We start from the raw sequence: 5951 nt of genomic DNA, 5'->3' as shown, positions 1-5951 counted from the left end.
CTTAGGGGCGCCGTGAAAAAAAATGCTGATACTCTAGGGTGCCGTGATTCAAGAAAGTTTGGGAACCACTGCTCTAGTGTATAGCATAATTGCCTACTCTCTGATCTTCCTCTCCAGAAGCCCGGGGAGGAGATACAGGTGGGCGGCGAGGGGAGTGGGGACAGACCCTCATGGTAAAATTCTGCAAATCCCACATATTTAAATGGAGGGTTGGGCTAAATGACGAGATTCTCATAGACTTGCCACATTAGGCGCTGCTCCTGTTCGCAGACCATTGATCCCTGGGAAAATTCTTCCTATTCTGCCTACCTCACTAGGACGTTAGCGGGATGCAGAAGTAGTGCCCACACTTCTGTGGGTGCGGGGAGTTACCCAGTGGTGCATACCTCCCAACTATCTCGCTTCCGGCGGGACAGTCCCATTTTTCTGGGACTGTCCCACTGTCCCACCCACGGGCCGCAGTGTCCCGCGGTGGGGGGGAAGTTGGGGAGAGTGCATACCGGTGCCCTGCACTCTCTGCATAGCAGAGCAGCGGGTGTGCAGGAGGAGAACAGATGCTGTGCGCATGCGCACGGCATCTGTTCTTTTGTCTACGGACTGCCTGGGGGCTGCCCAGCATCTCGGAGAGTGCTGGGCACGCCCCCAAAGTGACAAAAAGCAAAGTGACAAGGAAGCAGTGAGGCTCCGCCCCATTTTCAATTGATCCCACCCCTTTTTCTGGAAATCACGCCCCTTTTTCAGGCGCGCACCCTGTCCTTCTTTCTTTGAAATGTTGGGAGGTATGGTGGTGGGCTGGGCCGGGCGGCAGGGTGGAATCTGCCCCCTGGGCCGGTACACTTTAAGCCGCAGTTGGGAGTAGGCAGAGGATACTTCCCGTCCACAATCTATAGCGTCAAAGCGGAGCAGCCGTGCAGCATTCTCTAGCAGGACACCCGGCAGCCGGTCACGTGATGCTCCTTCCTACACAGCACAAGCGCGCTGCACAGTGCAGTCACAGTGGACAGTAACCTGTTTTGGCTACTCACATTGCTGATTGGTGGATGATGCTGGCCATCCCCCAATCACTGTCATCTACATATACAAGCACTGATTGGTGTATGGCAGAGCTATCAACCAATCAGAGAAGACTACAAACACTCCAGGAGAGTAAGGGGACTGGTGCAGGAGGAGAAATAAGTGTACTGGGTCATCCACAAATATCTGAGGTCTCATTGTATATGGATATTTTATGGAGAGCAGGGGTGCAGTAATGTAAAATGGCTATAATTGTTGGTGTAGGTTGGGAACATTTTTTGTCATGATTAGAATTGTGTGAGGAAGGGGGCAGATGAGATGAGATGAGACTGCAGTTCTGGGACATAATTATAATTGTTGGAGGAAGTGTGAGTGGGGGGGCTGTCTAAGTCATGAATTTGTGGGATGAGGGGGCAGTGTTTCAGGCTTGATTATAATTGCTGCAGGAGTGGGAGGGACATTTTTGGCACATGATTATAATTGAAGGGGAGTTGCTCAATCTGGGGTATGATTTTTATTCAAATAATAGGGGGCTATGAAATACTGCCAAAAAATTTAATTTAGGAAAGGGGGGGGGGTGAGATCTGCTGTCTGATTTTAATTAAGAGTAATGTGTTATTTATTTTAGGATTATAAGGTGGACACTATTTTGCTCAAATTGTTGAAGGATGTTTTGTTATAAAGTTTAAGTAAATGTATGTTTTTATACCAAGCCAGTGCAGTAATATTCTTGTTTGTTTATACATAGAATTAATCTTACTTGTTATGATTTTTCTTGGCTTGATCAGTGATTGCGCTCACATTTGTATATTGATATATTAGAATTAGATAGTTTTATGTAATAGAGGGACATGATGGCAAGTTGGACAGTAATTAGGTATATGTGCTCCCGCTTTACATGTATGCAAAAAATGTGTATATTTGCCCTTATGTAGAGCTGTATACATTTTGTGCTATCCCGGCCCCCTATCTGGATGTTTAGTTTACTACCAATCATATCATCCTACACTCTGTGGCTCGGAGTTCCATCAGCACGCCCTCACTGAGCTTAACACACGTATGAGCGCCCCATTACAGCCCAGTTATACCCCTTTAGCCATAAACTCAGATACGTGTAAAATGTGAACCTCTCGGCGTTGCTGGTACTTGTGTACACTTGGTCCCGGAGCTTGCGCAGTGCAAACACATGCAAGATACGCTCCACCAACAGCCGTACGTTCAGTTCTGCATCAGACCCTTTGTGTACAACAACACGGGTGTATTAGATGGTAAAGTGCACTGGTTTTATCTTATAGCCTAATAATCTAGGATTTAGGGGTCTATTTATTAATGAATATTTGCGGGATATCTGCAAATTTAAAGTAACTCCTGAATGTAACTCCGAAAATCTCAGATATCTGCTGCGGCCCCCAGTTTTCGCTTACAAAAGCAGTCATAGGTTTCTATGGGGGCTGCGTTTTTTTTTTAAAATTTACCATGCTCCGGAATATTGCAGTCGGATATTGGCCTCCAGATGGCCTTAGCAGTTGTATCCTATGGGCTACAGATCGCAAGAGTTACCAGGAATAGCATTGATGAATTCTAATTATTGGGTCTAGGACCTGGTAATTATGTGGATTGCTTCCCATATTGTATATCTGTCACTAAAATGGTCCTTGTATCATGCTTGCCAACATTCTGGCTGCTGCCTCGGGGAGGCATAGTGAGGAGGGGGTATGGCTGGGAGCACCACCCGATTTTTGGGAGGCCCCCGAATCTCGTGTGGCACTCCCAGTCGCCCGGAAGAGTGGGCAATTCTCACGGAGGCCAATTCTCACGGAAGAGGCAGCTCAAAGGTCGGCAACTATGATTGTATACAAGTCACTCGAATGCTCTATGAATTATGTATTGGTTACTGGAATTCTGCCTGTATTGTATAGAGGGCCTGATTCAGGTTGGATCGGAAGGGTGCGTTCGCATGCAGCCAGCCGATGTTTGCATTCTGCGCATGCATATAAGATGCAGTGCATGTGCACAAACTGGCTATTGCGATCGGGAAGCGATCGCAATAAGCACGCAGAGTCTTCACATGGTGATTGACAGGAAGTGACCTATTGAGGGTGGTGATGGGGGGTGGTCAGAGAAATGCAAACGTGCCTGGGTGTTTAAACGCTGTTACAGGGGCGTGCATAATTAAGCCCCTGCGATAGCATACGCTGGCAGAGGTCTAGATGGCGATAGGAAGTTTAGCAGTTTCTGCGGTAGGGTCAGGTCAACCACAACTGTGCGGATTGTTCCGATTTTACTGATGTTTTCGCTTATTTACAGATGCAAGTCATGGGAAGTGGGTGGATTTATACAGTGGTGGGCGTCTTGGTATAGAGCTGCGGTTGCCGTGTGATTGCATTCATTAGCATATTTTTGCAGCGAGCAGGGTGGGTGCAAACCAACCTTTATCAGGCCCAGAGCAGGGTTGCCTACCTTTAATATTCTCTTCCCGGGAGAAGCCCGGGTAAGAGAAGCAGCAGGGGGCCGACGGGGGCGGGGCTTGACGATTTGCGTCATTAAGCCCCACCCCCTCAAGGTAAAATTGCCACGATTGGGCACAATTTACATAGGGGCGGGGCCAAATGCTGTGATTCATGCAGAATCACAGCTTAAGCCCCGCCCCCTTCACGGAGACCCGCGATTGCTGTGGGTGTTCTCCTAATTCTGCCCACTTCACTGGGGAGAAATGCCTACCCTTCCGGGGGTGCGGGGGGTTACCCGAAAAATCGGGAGCCTCCCGCGAAAACCGGGAGGGTAGGCATGTATGGCCCAGAGTTCTCTAGAATGCTCTGTGTATTATATAGAGGTCATTAGGATAGTCAGTCTCTGGTTTGTGAAAAGGGGCTGGTATTATTGTATTTCATTATAGCTATGTGACATAACTATTTTAAACCACGCCCACATTAGACACACCACCCGTACAGATTGTTGTCCTTCCATTTTTACATTGCAGTGCGCCAGGGCCACTTCCTTTTATTTGCCCCCAAGGCTAAAAGATACCAGCCAGCCCCTGGGGTTGCCCCAAAATATTGTGAGCCTCCAGTAGCTTCCGGGAGAGTAGGAAGTATGGTGTATAGTACAGCTCCGGTATACAGGGTCACCGAGAAGGGGGGGAGCGAGTACTAATTACCCGAGCCCGGGCTTGCTTTACCCGGGCCCGCGGCTGCTCTTGGCGGGCCTGCCTGTATATGCTGTAGTAGTGCCACTCTCTAACCCCAATATACAGTAAAGCCTCCATATCACCACTGTGCAGTATACTGTAGCTCCCATGCTGAATAATAACACGTTCATGGTCCCATACACAGTATAGATCTCAATATTACTACCCCATGGTGTGCTACTGCTTAAAATGATGTGTCAAAAACTAGTTGTAGACATTTGGCGGCTGATTCTGAGTTGGGAGTAAGGTAAAATAAGCAAGTAACTTTGCACCTGAACAAACCATGTGCAAATACATTTATTAATGTTTTAATGCAGAGTAAATACTGGCTGCTTTTGCATGTAGACCACAAATTCTGGACAGCTGTATTTTTATACTGCAATTTAGATTTGGGTTTGGACATGTTCCTCTCTCAGACTCTCTAAATCTCTCTGCACATTTAAAATCTGCCCACCTGCAGTGCATTGCTCCCAATTCAATGCATAGTAGAGATGTCACTGGGAACAAGGTGCGGGTGCCATGTTCCTGGAGACCTGCGCATGTGCAGTAGCAGGGCAGGATTAACAATGGGGTGAATGGAGCTACAGATCCAGGCCTCCACATAAAATAGGCCCATCATCAGCATGATAATGACGAGCTGCCTAGCTGGTCAGTCAGCCATAAATTCTAAGTATTACAATTGTTTTTTTTTGTTTTCTCACTATATTATCCATTTCTCCTTTCTTTATATATATTTAGGGAGACAGTGGTGCTGATAGTGTATGGGGTCTGCAAACACAATTGCCTCTGGTCACACCCACTGGTTACAGCTCCTCCCCTTCTCAGTATAGGCCCTTGAACATTTTTAGCCTCAGGCCCATGTGGTCCTTAATCTGGCCCTGAAAATGGTGACCTTTCCACCAAAGCTTAGTGGCATCACAATCACAAAGGCTGTTCATGATGCAACAAGTCAAATGGTCGGTATTCTGAGGTAAAAAATTACCTCCTGCATGCATTTTGCAATTGCTATCTACAGTATATATTAATATATTCATACTCTGTCTATAATTTAGGTTAAAATACACTTACATTACAAGCATATTCTGCAGGACAGTCCCGTTTTACAGGCACTGTTCCAATTACGGGCCAGTTGGGGAGGACATACTAACACCGCTGCATAGCTGCACGCGTCATCCATATACACTGTGCCAGCTCTTGAAGAGGCTGGGGGGCTGTCTAGCAGTTCCCGGAGCGCTGGGCAAGCCCCCAGCATGATGAAATTGGGGACATGGCTCATGGCATGGCAATTCCAGTGAGACCACGCCCCTTGCTGATGTCACACCCCTGATTTTTGGTCATGCGTCTACGCATACTTGCCAACTCTCCCTCGTTGTCGGGGATACTCTCTGAAATAGCAGCAATCTCCCTGTCTCCCTGAAGAGTCTACCAATCTCCCTGATTGCACCTTACCCCCATTATGTAGCTGTTATAGTAAAAAAAAAGTGAGATCTATACATTCAAATGGGATTATTAGTATCATTTCCCTGCATTGGTCACAAGGCACAATGATCCCTACATACATTTTCTGAAAAGCATCAGTGTGTTTTCATCAAGAAATAGATCTTACTAACTGCATTTGGGCTTGTTTACATTTGGATGTAAGTCAGGTTTATGGCATGTCTCTCACATGCCACATTACCGCTACGCTCATAGGTGTTGCTTTCACAATCTCCCTCAAAATCCAAAAGTAGGCAAGCATGCGCCTACGGCA

The sequence above is a fragment of the Taudactylus pleione genome, unplaced genomic scaffold, assembly GCF_031769625.1.
Source record: "Taudactylus pleione unplaced genomic scaffold, aTauple2 ptg000065l, whole genome shotgun sequence".
NCBI lineage: Eukaryota > Metazoa > Chordata > Amphibia > Anura > Myobatrachidae > Taudactylus > Taudactylus pleione.
Note: the sequence above shows the minus strand (reverse complement) of the source record.